Genomic DNA, 19,334 nt, shown 5'->3' on the forward strand with positions numbered 1-19,334 from the left:
AAATTTATTATGAACCTATATCTAAAATAGAAATTATAAAAAAAAAATAAAATTTTAATAATAAATTATTTAATTTTGTTAATGAAAATCTTAAGCAATATTAGTCAAGCCTAAATTTTGGGCCTTCGTTTCAATTTATACAGGACATGCGTTTTAAAGGGATGTTAACCTTGACAATCGAACGAGGAAGTAAATGAAATAAATGAAATTTACAATGTCACTGAAAATTTTTGTTGAAGTATCATACATTTACACGCCTTTTTGTAATTTTAATTAAATTATTCATTGATTTTTCAATAGTTCCTTAAAATATATAAAATTATTGTGAAGGCTGAATATTATTGGTTTACTTTCAATTTTTTTGATTAGATACATATATTTGTACCATTGGCAATAATTTGACGAAATTTTAAAATTTTTGAACAACGTAAAAAGATAGTAGTTAAAAAATGGAAACTGCAATATATTATAGTTATTTTTAACTGCATTTTATATTATTGATCAATTTTGCTTTTCTGTGGCTATGACTAGATGGCGATGTTTTGAGATTACAAAAAACATTTAGTGGGAAGTCTGAGTTTTTAATTCACCTAACAGATGGCGACAATAGTACGTTGTTAACGCATACTTACAACAATACTCAAATTGTTTTAATATTATTTAATAATATTTACCTTACTTTTATTATTATTACCTTAATTAAGAATTAAATATTTTTTATATATTTAAATATCTTATGTATTTAGATTGTTTCATTTTTATTGTAAATATAATGTAAATAATGAGTTGTTTTGTTCTAAAATTATAAGGATCCTATTTTAATAGGAATTTATAGGAAATAAAAAAAATTAAATTTAAAAGAAATATCTTTTTACATGCTTTATTTTGGTCTTACAGTTCTGTAACATGTTAATGAACATACACAATAAAAAATTATAAAATACACAAAAAGTCAATATTATTACATAAAAAAATGAGAATTATTTGTAGTTTTTATATATTTAAGACCTCCAAAATGAGTATATAGAATTATGATTATTAAGTTTTTATGATGAAATTTATTATTATTGTTTGTCAATAAATGTAATTATAATTAGTTTTTTCAATATTTTATATTATTATAGAAATAAATAATAAAAAAATGTTGTTATGTGCTTTTTATTTTGGTCTTTCACTTTCGTAACATTTTTATTAATAACTTGAATTTAATGAATAGTAACCTAAAACATAGAAAATAAAAATAAAGTAAAATACACATAAAAAGTTACATTTTTATAATGAAATTATGTATTAAAATTTATTAATAAATAAATAAATTCAAAAAATTTTTTATTGCATTTTATTTTGGACTTACATTCTGTAACATTTTTATTGCTAACTCTATTTTAATGAATGTTAACTCAGATCATGGACAATAAAAGACTATACAATATATAAAAATTTTTTCATTTTTAGTCAAAAATGAGATTTGATTAAAATATATTTTTATTAATTTAGAATTCTTCAAAATGAATACATAGAATTAAAATAAAATGATCATTTTTCTGACGATTACCCAAACTAACTAAATTAGGATCTAGAATATCTAGGAATATTAGACATAACGGATCACTTCTCACAATTGCATTGGTGTTTGTTAAAATATCTTAAAAACAGTATAACTGATTAGTCTCATTAGTGAACATAGTGTAACAGACAAAATTGAACTTGTGTTTGGCATTAAGAATTAAATTAATTATGAGAACTAATGAGTTAAGTCACGTGATATTCCTGATTAATTTTGAATACATGACATGGTTTATTTGATTAAAAGTAATAAGTTTCTTTGGAAAATATGATTTTTATTTTAATAATCAATAAATTAATCTTCAATATGGTTGTGGAATTTGTTATACACCCAAGTGAGATTCAGTAATTTGTTTATTTCTCTTTCTTTTATAAATGTGGTATTGAATTTGATGAATTGTTTATAGCTTGAGTTATTTATTATTCATTAATGTCGAATTATACATAAAAATGTTTCTGATAATTTAAACACGAACAATAAAATAAACCTGAAGTGAATATTAAATAAATATAATTTTGTATTGTTTTAAATTGATTATTACAATTTGTTTTATAATAGAAATAACAAACATTGTACTTTATCGCTTATTTAATAAAATCACTAATTAAAGTTTTATTTCAACATTTCGGTTCAAATAAAACAAGATCGGGTAACTAAAATCACTAAGCAACATTCCAGCAGCCGTAATTAACTGCAATTAATCTCGCTTCAGCCCCACCACCCTCTGTTCCTTCCAACCCCGCCGAACACACTCGACTGTCGAATTCCCGAACGGCGGGCGACAAATAAAAAAAGAAACCCATCACCGTTTACGGCAACGGCAGAGATGACGGTAGCGCGTCGAAATCTCGGGCGTCGCGACGCGAAAAAGCTTACGGGTGCGTAATAAACCTGTTGCTGTTGGTTAATGAGCGCGCAGATGGCATTTTGGACTTTGTGCCGGCGTATGTAATGGAATAAGCGACGCCGAAGGGCGATAAATCAAACTCGAAAGGAGCGCAACAAAGAATTGTACATTGTTTCATTCGGGCGTTACAGTTGGTCGCGAGATTGCGGGCTGAATTTGCAGTTTTTGATTATTATGGTTCGGTGTTTTATGTCATTACTTACCCCAGGTTTCAGTTTTAGGGACGCTTTTACACTTACATATCGTATAAATGGAAATAAAATTCTTTCAATGAATCATTTTCATTCTGGAAATGTATTATTTTATGCTTCGATCCTGAATATTATTTTGGTTATTGAAATTTTAGTACTAATTTAAAAATCTAAGAACATTTCAGTCTCCGACTATTTCAATTAAAATATCTACATGAAATTATTACGGCCAGAATAAATCATATAATATAATTATTTTGTAAATTTATATGCAAATTATTTATAACACGAAATATAACAATAAAAATGTGCGTGAAAACACGCATTCTTGAAGTTATAGTATATGTTCTTTAAATACGCATAAATAATGTTACACAGATTGTCATGAAATCTTGTTTCATGCAATATATACATTGTTAATTTATGACCTTTTAAAATAATTAATTTGATGTGTATTTTAATTTAATATTATTATACAAATTTAATTCAATAAATATAATTAATTATAAACCTATTAATTAATCAATGTTTCCATAAAAATTTATTCAGTAATGTTAATAATAATTTGGTTTAATTATAATAATTGTTACTGAAATACATAAACACAATGCCTAGATATTTTGAGTACACAAATTAGTATATTAAAAAGCAATAAAGCACGCATAAAAATAATTTGATGGGGAAATAATCAAATTTAATTCCATGTGCATCAAAATACCTCTATATTTCAACGATTTGATAAAATTTCCAACATGTTTGCTTTTCTAGTTTGTTTTATTAAAGTTTAACTTGAACCTGAATCAATGAAAATTTTTTATTCATTGTTAATGCACAGTAGAGATTTAAAAAATATAAAAGCTTTTATAAGGATTTTAAGAAAAATCAGAGAATTTTAAATAATATTTTTCAATAGATTGAAATTTGGAAAAATTTAAGATTTAAACCTAAAGAAAAATTAATAAATATAAAATTTGTATTATAATTTAAAGATTCTAACGTATGTAATGAATTCATATAATTCGTCTAAAAGATAATTAAAAAGTTACATGAAAAAAATTCAATTCAATTTTAAAAATCTCATATATCTAGAAGATCTGAATAGTATTAAAATATTTAAAAAATCTAAGGGATTTTATCAAGGATCTAATTACTCATTTTAAACAAAATATTTGAAAAATATAATAAAATCTAAATAACTAAATTGTTAGAAATTTAGAAAGAATGAAAGAAAAAATTAGTAGAGAATTCAAATAACAAAAATAAAGTCTAAAATATACTAAAAATTTATAAAATAAAAAAAATTAAATAATTCAAAGAATTTGGTGAATATAAAAAGTAATAAGATTTCAAACATTTCATAGAGTAAAAAATATAGAAACATTAAAAATCTGCTAAACAAACTAAATATTTCAGGAATGTGAAAGAACCGAAGAAAGTAAATAATGTTTAAAAATTCAATTCTTGAATTAAAGTATACAGAAAATATCTCTTAAAACCTTAATTTTACAATTAATGCGAATAAATTTAAGAAGTAAAAAAAAGAATAAGAAATAAGAAAAGAATTTAAATAATTGAAAAAATTTCAAGAATTGAAAGAATTGAAAGAAAGAATTTAAAGAATTTAAAGAATTTAAAGAATTTAAAGAATTTAAAGAATTTAAAGAATTTAAAGAATTTAAAGAATTTAAAGAATTTAAAGAATTTAAAGAATTTAAAGAATTTAAAGAATTTAAAGAATTTAAAGAATTTAAAGAATTTAAAGAATTTAAAGAATTTAAAGAATTTAAAGAATTTAAAGAATTTAATGAATTTAAAGAATTTAAAGAATTTAAAGAATTTAAAGAATTTAAAGAATTTAAAGAATTTAAAGAATTTAAAGAATTTAAAGAATTTAAAGAATTTAAAGAATTTAAATGAATGTTTTGAAGAAAAAAAAATTTACATCACTAATAACTTTTAAAAATCAAAAAGAAAATATTAAATTTAAAAGTTTCATGAATCTAAATAATCAAAAGAAATAAAAAATATTTGTAATTTGAAATAACTTTTATAATCTAAAGAATATAATTAATATTAAGAATATAGGAAATATAAAATTTAAAACATGTAAAACATGTAAGGTAAGAATAATAATAAATTAAAAAAGATAAACATAAATATTAAGATGAAATTAGGACAATCCAAAATCTAAACAGATTTAATGAATGTAAACTACATGCTACAATAAAAATAAAAAAAAGAAATAAAATAAAATTACGTTGAAGTGATAATCATTTTTACAATTTACATAATTATAAAAAGTTAAATAATTATCATATTATCACAACTACCAACTCATAAATATTTAATTATCAGTTAACACGCCAGGTAATTAATTTTCGAAATAGAACATTTTATTAAATTGAAATATAAGACCGGCGCTAATGCATAATTCGATACACTTTATAAACAGGAATTGAGGTCAAATACGTCGTTGGAACGTCCTTGCGAAGGAACGAAATTAAAAAAAAAAAAAGAAAGTTGATTCCGTCGGCCGCGAAGAGATGAACAATTTGATTTAGCAAAACACATTTACGGCGGAGACGTGCACGTTGCAGCGAAGAAAGAAACATATCCAATGTAATAATTTGAAATTCAAATGAGCACAATGAACAATCGAGTTTGGCACTTATTGTGAACGTCTGTATTTTCAACGAGGGCCCCGCGACGAAATGAATGAGAAATATATAAGGGACCCGTGGATGTGTACGAATTGAAAAAGTTCGGCCGTAACTTTATTAAATTTGAAAATAACCAAGTGAAACCGTTATGGAACGACATTACCATGTAATTGCGCCACGCTTCGCCGGATCACTTGTTTATTTTTTCAGGCCGTCCGCCCCGAAAGAATTCCATTCCTATTTGGAAACAATCATAATACTGATTTCATTACGGCCAGACCACGGAACACGTTCGTTCGGACAATGTTCTCTTTCCAGCTCTCCTAATCTTGTTTGAATTTTAAATGTGCGCCTTTCATACTTATTGGACTCGGACGAATTTATTTATTTCGCTGGAATTGAGCCCGCACTTTTTCATAAACTCACGAGTAACTGGGTTTTATATTCTCTTTCAAATTTTAACTTTTATTCAAAATAACTCAACAAAAATTAATCTACTTCTAAGACAAAAAATATTAGTTCTAAACAATCTAAAGATTATAATAAATATGAAAATCCTGAAGAATGTGAATAATCTGAAGAATTTTAAGAATCTGAAGAATCTGGAGATTCTGAAGAATTTGAAGAATCTGAAAAATTTGAAGAACCTGAAGAATCTGAAGAATCAGAAGAATCTGAAGAATCTGAAGAATTTGAAGAATCTGAAGAATCTGAAGAATCTGAAGAATCTGAAGAATCTGAAGAATCTGAAGAAATCGGAAGAATCTGAAGAATCTGAAGAATCCGAAGAATCTGAAGAATCTGAAGAATCTGAAGAATCTGAAGAATCTGAAGAATCTGAAGAATCTGAAGAATCTGAAGAATCTGAAGAATCTGAAGAATCTGAAGAATCTGAAGAATCTGAAGAATTTGAAGAATCTGAAGAATCTGAATAATCTGAAGAATCTGAAGAATCTGAAGAATCTGAAGAATCTGAAGAATCTAAAGAATCTGAAGAGTCAGAGGAATCTGAAAAATCAGGAGAATCTGAAGTATCTGAAGAACCTGAAGAACTTAAAGACACCAAAGAATCCCAAGAATCCAAAAAATCTAAGTCTGAAAAATATTAAGAAAAATAAATTAATTGTAAAAGTATGGCTTTTTACCTAATAATATTGGAAAATCATAAATTACGTTGACTGTATGAATTGGTCACACTTAATATTCAAGCTTTACAACATGTGAACGTGGCGAAACTCGTTATTTTATAATTTTTGATGTGGCTTTGTGAATCTAGATCACAGACACGGAAAGTTAATTGATTAAATTAGATTTAATCCTCATGTAGGGTCGTGCATCCCAACTACTCGGTCTCGATTCATTAGCGTTCGTTATGTGTCCTTGTCCGAACTTCCGAATTTCCGAATATTAGTTTGTTACGCCGAATACGAAGGCATTAAGTTCAAGACAATTTTATGTGTTCTATAGTAAAGGAACACAATCACAATCGAATATAAACAGTTCGATATTATTTCAATTATTATTTTTTTTTTGTTTAAAATGAAATAATTGGTTTTGGAAGGAAACGGATTTTGGTGAAAAGTGGTTTGTTAATAATTTCTATTTCCGGATTAAATTTGTTCGACACATATTTACTAAATCAATAGGATCTACTAAGTCAACAATAAATTCGTAAATGTATTTAATAGAAGTGTTGAAATATTGAACAGTATGATTTTAGTAATTTTGTAATATTTATTATATAAGTAATATAATAATTCAAGAAATAAATAATTTTGTTCCAAGTGGCTTAATAAATAATAAATATTTATTCAATATTTGTTATAAATGTATAGATAGAATCTAAAGAATCTAAAGAATCTAAAGAATCTAAAGAATCTAAAGAATCTAAAGAATCTAAAGAATCTAAAGAATCTAAAGAATCTAAAGAATCTAAAGAATCTAAAGAATCTAAAGAATCTAAAGAATCTAAAGAATCTAAAGAATCTAAAGAATCTAAAGAATCTAAAGAATCTAAAGAATCTAAAGAATCTAAAGAATCTAAAGAATCTAAAGAATCTAAAGAATCTAAAGAATCTAAAGAATCTAAAGAATCTAAAGAATCTAAAGAATCTAAAGAATCTAAAGAATCCAAAGAAACGAAAGAATCTAAAGAATCTAAAGAATCTAAAGAATCTAAAGAATCTAAAGATTCTAAAGAATCTAAAGAATCTAAAGAATCTAAATAATCTAAAGAATCTAAAGAATCTAAAGAATCTAAATAATCTAAATAATCTAAAGAATCTAAAGAATCTAAAGAATCTAAAGAATCTAAAGAATCTAAGGAATCTAAAGAATCTAAAGAATCTAAGGAATCTAAATAATCTAAAGAATCTAAAGAATCTAAATAATCTAAATAATCTAACTAATCTAAAGAATCTAAAGAAAAGTCTGAATAATCTAGAGAAAATAAATAATCTAAAGAGTATAAAGAATATAAGAAATCTAATAGTATCTATAGAATTTAAAAAATTTAAAGATTCTGTCTAAAGATTTTGTAAATATTTAAGAGATTTATTCTGTTTTGCAGACTTTGAATGTTAATTACTTTCACATTTTTAATAATTCTTTCAAGCATCGTATAATCTCTCTAAGATAACCAATTATTAAATTGAATTAATAATAAATTATTAGGACGCCCAAATCCGTCACTGATCCCCATAATTAATATTAATTATCGTTCTTCTCCTTACACATCGGACACCCGTCAAATAATTAACGATAAAATCCAATCGGTCGACGCGTTCCAAGACGCAAAGACCAACGTAACAAAGTGTACTTACGACTTGTTAATACGGTCGGCGCTTGTGCAATCCGTCGCGACGCACCGTTTTCAGCCCGAAGCTCCGGCGTCTCAGTTCACGGGCGGCGTTCACGGGCGGACGAAGCAGCAGCGGTCCGGTCCGGTTGTTTGCGCGCGCGACTTTTGCGTACGGGAACGCGCCGAAGTTGCGGAGTTCTAATAGGAGTTCTATGCGATAGCGCCCACGTAAGTTATTTGTTTCTAGGAGTCGGGGGCCCGTTTCGAAAATGGGCAAAGTTGCGGTTTTATTGGCTAGACTTCCCGTGCGTTTTACTTGGATTGGTTTATTGCCGGCTATGGTGGAATTTATTAATTGTTTGCGGTGTATTTTCCGATGGAAAAGTTTCCGAATTTTGCTCATTGAAAGTTTAAAAGACTATTTTTCCGTACTGTTCTTTGAGAACTTAAATATTTCGGTTTTCGTATGTTTACACAGTCGTTTTTTTTAAATTGGTTACATGATTAATCCAGGTCAAAAAAAAAAAAAAAAAAAAATTAAAAGAAAATAATTGGAATCGATCTTTAAAAATATATTAAATTAAGTTTTATTAAAATGATTAACTTTAAACATAAAAATATGAAACATTTAAGTGATATTAAAATTATTTTATTCATTATTTAACAAAATTAGTATTTCTTAATTTTTTTAAATTTCTTCTTTTTATATTATTCATTTAAATTTTATTTACCATTTTAATTAAATATAAATTTCTTAATTTAAATTGACACGTTTTTTTCTAAACGTAGTAATCTCAAACTTATTTTTTTTATCAGAATAGTTACTAAATATTCATAAAATAAAATAATAAGTATGGATAATCAAAATATACTTTATTTTCTTAATAATTAAATAAAGTTATAAATATTAATTTTAAAATTAATTTTTTTGTATGTTCATATTTTGTTATAATTTAAATAAAAAAAGTGTTAAATGTTGTCATTCATTCTTTTTTGTGTAATCTGTTAAATTTTCTTTATTATTATTATTATTTTTTTTTTCGATAAATAATTGATACTAAAAATTAAAAAGTTGAAATCTATAAAAAATTAACTAAAATTCATTTTCTTTATAACTCTATATTAAATAAATTAAGAAAGCTAAAAAAGTATTATTTATATTTTATTTTTATTTGTAAAAAAAATAATCAAAATATATTTTCAGTTTTATTTTAATTTATATTGTTGCAGTATAAATTATATAACAAATTTAAATCAATTTTTGTAACAAATTATATCTTTATTTGATTTTATCAATTAAATCTCCAATTTACCCTTTTTATATGTTTATTTAACATAATATTGTATTATTATAAATTAAATAATATTTTTTAAAGTTAAATAAAATATAAATAAATATAATATTTTCAAGTACACCTTTTTTTAAATTTTAAATGTTTAAATAACATTCTATAATTATTCTAATATATTATTTATTCAATACATTCAAAAATTTAAAATTAAAATATCAATCTATTATTTTAAATATATAAATATAAATTATATATAATATTTTTGGTATAAAATTAGGTTTAAATAATAAATAAGAGTTTAAATGTTGTTATATTAAAAATTATATATATTTTTCAATTTACCATTTTTAATAGTTTTTCTTAAATTTAAATAAACTTGTGTTAAAATATATAAATAATATTACACATAAATTCATTTATTGAATTTTTAAAAAACATGTACCATATTTTTTAAATTATAGTTAAATGTTGCACTCATATTACAAATCAAAATGAAAAACAATAAATTGTAACACAATACCATTTTTTATATTAATTTTAATAAAAATGTTGATTTTGTTTGAAAATCTGTTATTCAAATCGATGTTTGCTTTCTACAATTCACCCTAATTGATCGGGTCCAACAATTTTAACACTGATAATCGGTCCGGCCGTTCCATATTTAACTGAAAAATTCGATGTTAATTGCATAATTGGAAAATGAACAGGTTACATTGCAGCAAACATGGACCGTATAAATTTGTTTAAATTAAAAATTTAATTAATCCGACACAGAAAAAACACAATTAATCAATGACACGATAAATAAATTAACCCGTTTTAACACGAGAGGGAAAATTTATTAAATTTGGATGTCAAATTAGTTTTGTTGAAATTTGTCCTTTATATTTAATGTATCGTTCATTTATTACTTGCATCAATTTATTTTCTACTATTTTAATAATAATTTTATGAAGTCACCTAAAGGTGGTTGTGATTAATAATTTGCAAGTCGAACACTTACTGAACTGTCGATAACAATTAAATTAAAACACTTAATCAAATTGCAATCTTGTTTTGAATAATTTCGTGATTGTTCCCATTAAATACAAATCAAATTACTTTACAAATTTATACCCTTTAAAGAAACTTACAAAAGTAAAAGTAATATATCAGAATAATTTATTAAAGAACTCCCTCAAAAAGAGTTGCCAACAGAAAAAAAAATTGAGATGTACGTAACTTGAACGTTTTAGACTAAAGCTGCATAAATAGTTGAACAAGGTTTACTCAATGTAAACAAGATTACACGGGCTCATTTAAAAAAGAGGAGGAAACATTGGACTAAATTTGTATACAAAAGGTCCCTCTTGGCCTTTTAAGACCATGTTACGGTCCTTTTTTTATATTGCTGGCGTATATATTTCTCTCACTTGCTACGGATTCAATATTTGTGTTGGAACGTGTTATTTTAGCTGGACAATATATTTATATTCCGTATTTAGTTTCATTTTGATCAACCAGATCTTAAATCCTTTTTTATCGAACATTCATTATTTAATAATTGTGCTTTTAATGTATTAATTTAAATTTACAAACCTGTAAATGACGTAATATTATATTATATAATTTTACCATTAAATAATAAATTATTAAATATAATGGTTGCTATTAAAACAGACATGTCAGTTTCACAAAAAGACCAACACTCAAAACGGGCTTTTGTAATTCAATCACAAAATAAAGAATAATTTCGATTTAATATTAAATACTGATAATTTATTCTCTGCTTTTAACATTTCATCGGCACAGCTACTGAAATGTACTTTGTTAATTTATTCACTGACGAATATAAATATTTTGCTGCATTGCATATTGATTTGGGATAATAGAAAATGTTGTTTCGTGTACCGGTTACAATGATTAATAGAAATTTATTTAAAGTTAATGAGAGTTTAATGGACGGGCAACCATTTTTTGCAATTTTCAATTTAGACATTTATGAAATGTTTTATGTATTTAAATACATTTTAACTGTTGTGCACATGTTTAATTGTCAGGAAAAAATGTACACTTTCAGCAATGTATTTTATATTTAGCTTTTGCAGTAAAATATTTAACTTGTCGCTTTCTGTTCTTTCATATGCCTTTGTAATTAAAAGTTTTTTGTTCTGCGTTGAGAGTAATTAGGGACATAATATTGTACAATAAAAACTAAATAAAATTATACAATATTACAATTAAAATTCATTTTATGATTTATAAAACAACTTTATAGTGCTGTTTTGTTGATGTTTAATGATAATTTACAGTGGCAAATAGTGGTAATAGTATTTAATCATCAAAAATAATTTCTGCAAATTTAATTGTTATTCAAACTTCAATTTTGCGAGTTTATCACTGCATGAATTAGCAAGATTTTACATTTAGTTTTGCATATTTGTACCACTCATGTAATATGACAAAATAAAAGACAATTAACATTTAATATACAGTTTCAATAATTCAAACTTTAACAACGTTTCAATTCTGTAATGACGAACATTGTGCCAGAGAATTTCAGGACATTTTGTTGTGTCGGATATTGATTGGGTATTTAGTAAACTCAACTGTGACAAAGTAATAAAAATTAACAAACAGTGCGCAATTATTCAGATTAATTTATTTCAAAGTTTCCCCTACATATTGATATTTCATGAACTTTAGCCTTAATTTCGACAAGGAAACTTTTCGATTAATTCTAACGGCATTTGGCGATTGTTGCCGCATTAGAAAATTGAATATAAGAAAATTCCGACTCCGGAACATTTTATTACTCGGGCGAAATTATGTTCGTGCTTCCGAATAGAATACTAATGAATAAAGACGTTGATGTTGGTTATGGTAAACTATTTTCGTTTAGACATATTGATCTTAGTTTTCGTCAACGTCTATTTATTTACCGTGCAAAAGTTTCAACTAGAAGAACTTCTAAATTATACTTGTTACTAATAATATTCGATCACCAAAAGAAATATTTATATTTATTAATGAAATTTGGTGACCATCACTGTAGTTTAAAAAAAACTGTCTCGAAAAAATTATTTATTTTTATTAATGAAATTTTGGCTAAAGAAAAAGTGCTGCAATATACATTGCTGCTGTAAAATATTCATTTGTTTTCGTTAAATTGTGCAACTATCTATAAAATTTAACACTGTTTAATTGTCGACCACTGATAAAAATTAAATCAATAAATATTAATTGAGTAATTAAATTAAAATAAATATTGATATGAATTTTAATGCTGCATTTTATGTTTGTTTTAAGAAAATTATAAATATTAAATGTAATATCGATTTTCAAAATAATTGTTTTTAAATTACGACATATAAATATAATAAATTGTTATCAATAATTCATAACAAATTAATTCAACGAATATTAATTTTAAAACTGTTGAATTTACATATTCACAATATGTGTACGAAAGGAAAATATCAAAGTGCGATAAACGCCACATAATTTGTTGTTTCATAATTAATGCACAAAAATAACATTTTGCACTATGCACACAATATTTTTATAGTTTTAATATTACCATAAAAAAATATGAAAATTTTACGTACAGGTATTTTATAAATGGAAAATATAATTGAAAGTTATATTAAACTTTTATGTATGTCGTTATGAACACTTTTATTAACACATTGAAATTTATTACATTAATATTTAAATTTGACACATTAAAATTCCAACGTATTTATTATTAATAAATTCAAATAAAATTTTATACCAATATTAAAAAAATAAATAAACCTATATAGATATTTTATTTTCTTAATTATAATGTACGTGTCCAAAAATAAAATATTAATATTAAATTTAATGAAATGAAATTTAAAAGCTTTTATAAAAATTTTACATAATTTATTCATAAAATAATTAAATTTTCTCTTTTTGGTTCATTATTATTATTCCTATAATAGTAGATTTTATTATTAAACATTTAATATTTTAAACTTTTGTCTATTAATGTATGAAATATGCTTACTAAATATGTTTAAATAGTTTATAAATTAATGGATATGAATATTGTATTCTAATGTACGGGATTATGGAAAATGCAGGTCTGTGCCAGTAATAATAATGAAAGTAAAGATATTTATTATTTAAATGGCGTCATAAATTTATAACACAACGCATGTCATATTGATCGGGGTCCATTTGTATGCTTAAAATTTGGTTGTTTTTTATACTGGTTAAAATACGTAATTATATCAATTAAAAAATACTAATTTATAACATTTTTTTATGTTGTTCTATGTTTCACTGCGGGTATAACAAATGTTTTGGCTAATTTTGTCCCTGTTGGATGTTTAACATAAGCTAAACCATTATTTTTTATATATTAGATTTAGACTCTTCACTAAAAATTATTCATCCCCACTGTTCTGTGGTCCAGTCCTGAAACTAATTTGAGCAAATTTTCCTTCTTCCAGATTGGTTTTAATTTCAGTTGACTATAAGATTGAATTGTTTTTTAACTAATTTTATTAAAAATAAGTCAAAAAATAATAATAATTTATAACCATATAACCAAATCTATAAACTTTACTGAGGATGAATAAAAAAAAAAATTAATAATAAATTTCATTAAAAGGAGAATTTCAGGCTTGGTAATTTGGTCGACTTATGTTACAATTAGGAGGAAAATATACAAAATCAAATAGAAGTTGCAATGTTTTATTTATAGATGAAAGCTTTGAAAAAAAGTATTTATATCCAGTATAATTCCAATTTTAATTGGGTTTATGATACCTTGTTTATAATTCAACCCAGGCAAAGCGTAATTAGCAAAATTATTGTGCAGCGCAAATCGATTAAATTATTTCGAATTAACGAACACAATTTGTGCAGAAACTTGACAAGATCGAAACGAATGCGAAACAACAGTTTCATGTAATGCACCTTTGAGATAACACAAAAAAAAAATAAACCAGTAATCTGTAAAAAAAATAACTGATTTTTCCAAGCAGAAATTCCATTCATCGTTCAGCAAAGGAAATTACATTTGCGGCATTATTTTCTGGTCCGACGCAAATCCGCAGGTGTGCAATGTCGCACCGAAGTTTAACTACATAATTCCAATGTTGCCCGAAGCGATGTGATGTTGTCTTTCATTCAATTGTATCCGTATCCGTTTCCGTAGTGCTGTTTTTCCTATGGGTTTGATAAATTGGAAAATTTTCCATTCGTTACGGACGCATTTTTAATTATGAGTTCCCATTTTGTAAACAATAACTGAAAACAAGCTTTTAATTGAGTGTTATTTTAAGTTGACCCTTTTATGGGTTGTACGGTGGGTTTATTAGATATTTAGAAATAACAATTTCGATCGACAAGTGCCTTGAAATACGACAGCAGAATGTGCAGTTTGAACAAAGCGTCTTGTTATGGAGGATATAACATATTTAAGGATGCAAAACAAATGATAACATACTTCAAATGTCAATTAAAATAAGTACACATTTGAAAGTTTAATATTACTTCAATGGATTCTTTATGTTTTGTATAAAAATTTAAGTCTTTAATGTTTTATAATCTTTATTTTTAAAGACGAGGTACTTGTTACGTTATTTAGGTATTGGAAAAAGTAATTGAAGGTTATTATACTACTTAAAAATAACTTTCTTTAAAGTAAGTTCTATTCAACAAATGAAATACCACTATAATCAACTTTTTTGCCCAGATTTAATAAGCAAATTCATGCCTCTATAAAAAAAGAAAATAGTTCCTTAGAACTGAAGAAAAAATCAACATCAGTTTCTACCTCCCCTTCACAATTAAACCATTTATTACGTAAAAACATAAGTAATAGTCACGTGGAGAAATATTGTAATTATATGGTGGATGAGGTAGAACTTTCAATCTATTGATTAAAGAAACTTTTGATCAATTTTTAAGCATTAAACTGTTGCTTTGATATATATTTTTTTTTTTGGTAAATAGTCAATATGTAAAATTCCATGCTTATTCCACCCTTCCTAGGTTAAGACTATTTTTAGGTACTGTTCCACCAAGTTTACCAGCATCATATGAACGTCCAGACCGACAAGAATTGTTGTTTCAACCCACTTTCATCGCATGCAATATTACGATCAATAAAATGCTCATTTGCGTTACGTGCAAGAAGAAAATTGGCAATTGTCACACGCCTAATTTTGTTATCGTTACTTAATCTATCTGAAATCTATTTGTCCAACATTTTGATGAAATACATTGCATGAGACTTCTTCCTAATGATTGATTCATCGAAGTTGACCTATTTCCTCTTTGGCATGAGGATTTTGCACGAGATGTTGCATTATTTCTTAGTTGCTACAGGTTGTAAGACGACCTTGATTTATTTTCAATGTAATGTAACCATTTTTAACCAAAAAGAAATGTTTAAGTACAATGCAGGAAAAAATAAATTGCCTAGTTACAAAGTACTTTAAAAACTTTCAAATTTTGGAACAAAAATCTTAAAATATAATACATAATTTAGTCAAATTAATCATGAACCAAACACGTAAATTACTTTCTCTGGTAAAAATATATTAAAAATGTAAATAATATTTGAACCTGAAGACTTGCTGAAATTAGTTCAAGGACTGTGACAATATGGTTAATGAATGGGGGTACGTTTAACCCCAAACAATAAATAACAATTTAATAATTGAAAATTCCTTTCAAAATTAAAGTTTCTATATTTAATTTAAGAATAAAATAATTAAAAAAATCTGGAAATAAACAAGACATGACACTGAATCTGTAAAATATTCATTAATCTTATTTACTATATTTTAATAATACAAAAAAAAGTCGAATTTTGACCAAATAAATAAATAAAATTTATATTAAACATCGGAAATAAATTTTCTAACTTAATCATGCAGTACCATAAATTGTGACATGTTTTGTACGTTTAATGCGGCAACATGTAAATACTGAAAATTTAAATTCATCAGTGCATTTAGAATAATTATATGTTTACTATAATGGACGTTAAATTCGTTTAACAATATTTTAACGCACCGTTAACTATTTTTATGAATAAATATTGAACGTTTACTGCAGCAACAAACGAGTCTATTTATTTTGGTTTTCCGTTTTATTTGAATATAATTATGTAATGATCTGTGTAAACAGTCAAATTTAATCAAGTTTGAATTAACTGATTATTTAATTAATTGTTCGATTATGTTGTGTCATTTGTATTATGATATTCAAGTGTTTGAAATGTGTTTTTTCTTTTGACAATGTATATGAAGTCAATTAATTTTGTTTGAAAATTAAAATATTTCATATTTATTATTTAAAAATTAAATTAATTAATTAATAATTTAAATATATATTAAATTATGTTCATAAACGTTTATGATTATTAAAAATTTGTAATTAGACAAAACCATTCAAATTTATAAATACTAAAATACAGTGGCAGATTTTACAAAAATAAAATGTACCATAAAATTGGTGATTTAATTTCAATTGTTATAGAACAATACATCAAAAGCAGACGTTAATAATTTAAGGCTGACAAGATGGGAAGGCAAGAAAAACATTAAGTTTTTAATAGACATTGGCCCGCAGTTTATCCGACTGTCCTCCCATCTACGACATATATTACATTTATTTTATGCCGCTAAGAGTAATGTCGCAATTTACTAGGAGAAATATTAGCTGGTGCGATATCGTATATGTGAATGTTGCTTGCACATTATTTATTAAATTTTTTCTATTAAATTGTTAGCCATAAAGAAAATAGGATGGTGGATGTACTTAAATATATAAATTTCGTTAAGTCGGACGTTATAAATTGGTACGTATTAGTCACGAAGTGTGGGGAGCGAAGAAAACTTTCGTGAACGCAGAATTATAAAATTTTCCTTTACTTAATAATGTAATACTAAAATTTATGCATATTTCCTTCGCTGATTTATTGAAATTAATTATTAAAACATTGAAGGACCAACCTTTGAATATACTCAAATATTTTCATAAAATTTCATACATTTTATTTATAATATGCGTGTTAAAAAATTAAAATTAGAAATCAAAATTTTTAATACAAGTATCTTAAAAAGTGTCATACAAAATATTATGTTACAATTTTATTTTCTCTAAATGTTATGTTATAATTATATCAATTAAAATTTTTTATTATAATAAATTATTATTAAGTGTCTTTGTATTCATATGTACTTTATGAGCCTTATAAAGTACCTACAAAACAACAATATTTTAAAAAATATATTTATATAATATTTTAAAAAAATAAATATAATTCATTCGGATAACATATAAATATATTTTTTGAGCTCTCTTATTTTTTTTATTAGTTTATAATTGATTTTATTTATTTAAATATTTATGAAGTGTGAATAACATATTTTATATTTATTTCATGAGTTTAATAAAACAATTTAAAATACAAATATTTCTTAACTCTTATTGTCTTAAATATGTTAAAAAATGTAACAAGAGTGTTTAAATTTATATAAAAATACATTTAAATTGATATAAAATACATATTTATAAAAAATTAATATTTTTGCAGTATAAATAAATAATAATTAATTTCTTGGACATTTATCTATAAATTTGGTAGAATTTTTATACATTTGAATGTTTTAAAGTTTGGCTGTCACTTCCTTGTATTTTTTAATTATAACTGGAGTGTTTAAATTTAGATAAAAATAGTTTAAGTTTATGAAAATTTAGTATTTTTGCAGTATAAATGAATAATAATTAATTCTTTGGATATTTATCTGTAAAGTTTGTAGAATTTTACCAATTTGAATTTTAAACATTTATTGTCTTAATTATAATAAAAAATATAACAATAGTATCTAAATTTATATAAAAATACTGACAAGTTTATAAAAATTTAGTATTTTTGCACTAAATAAATATTAATCAATTTTTTGAACATTTATCTGTAAACTTGTAGAATTTTTATAGATTTGAAATTTTGCCTCTTTTTCATATTTTTTTATTTATTTTATTCTATATTTTTAATACTGATTATAGTTTTTTGATTAATCTTTTATTTATTTTATTTATTTAAATATTTATGAAATGTTAATTATATTATATATTATATTTATTATATGAGAATAATAAAATTGAGCATAAAACAATTTACATCAAGTTCAAATATTCTTAAACATTTATTGTCTTAAATATTTTAAAAAATGTAATAAGAGTATTTAAATTTATATAAAAATACTGACTTATTTATAAAAATTTAATATATTTTCAGTATAAATAAATAATAATTAATTTTTTTCAACATTAAATGTTTGTAGTATGAATAATGTGTTTTATATTTATTATATGTGTATAATAAAATTAACTACAACACATATATTTACTGTCATAAATAATTAAAAATATATAATAAAAGTGTTAATAATAAACTGTATGAAATTATTAAAATTTAAAGTAATTTTGCGCCCTTAAATATTTATAAAATATGAATGATGTAAATAAAATTTAATTTAAAAAATGTGTTGCATAGATTTAAATATAAATTTATGCTTTGAATAAAACTTTCAGTTACATAATCTCGTTGAAAAGAATTTCCAAACGTTAAAAATATATAATTTAATTTAGAACTTTGTTTCTGGTGGGCTTTCAAGACATCAACAACAGTAATGGTATTTTTTATTCTGTTCTACAGGTCGTTAATGAATTATTAAAAAAGAACAATCGCTAGAACATGGAGCTTAACAATTTTAAAACGGAAATTTCCTCGGGTATCGGATAGCTTTTTAATTACCGCCGAGAAAATTGATTTCCGAATGGATTTTGTAAAATCCCAATCACCCTCCGTTGTAATCTGTAGTAAATATTGGCCCTTTGCCGTCCAACTTATTTAGAATTATAATAAAGTTTATTTAGTTAAACTC

At 24.2% G+C, this 19,334-nt stretch overlaps 2 protein-coding genes across 2 annotated transcripts in view; one reads left to right on the forward strand and one right to left on the reverse strand.

The window, feature by feature from the left end:
• The window catches only part of LOC109603619 (uncharacterized), a 118,619-nt gene that overhangs the window by 19,738 nt on the left and 79,547 nt on the right, over window positions 1-19,334 (reverse strand). The gene's annotated exons all lie outside the window — the stretch shown is intronic.
• Window positions 8,261-19,334, forward strand: part of LOC109601806 (chondroadherin) — a 116,873-nt gene continuing 105,799 nt past the window's right edge. Inside the window, exon 1 of the mRNA XM_049969395.1 lies at window positions 8,261-8,353. The gene's annotated coding sequence lies outside the window, so the exon portion shown is untranslated. The remainder of the gene's footprint in view (window positions 8,354-19,334) is intronic.

This window comes from Aethina tumida, chromosome 7 (genome assembly GCF_024364675.1).
Source record: "Aethina tumida isolate Nest 87 chromosome 7, icAetTumi1.1, whole genome shotgun sequence".
NCBI lineage: Eukaryota > Metazoa > Arthropoda > Insecta > Coleoptera > Nitidulidae > Aethina > Aethina tumida.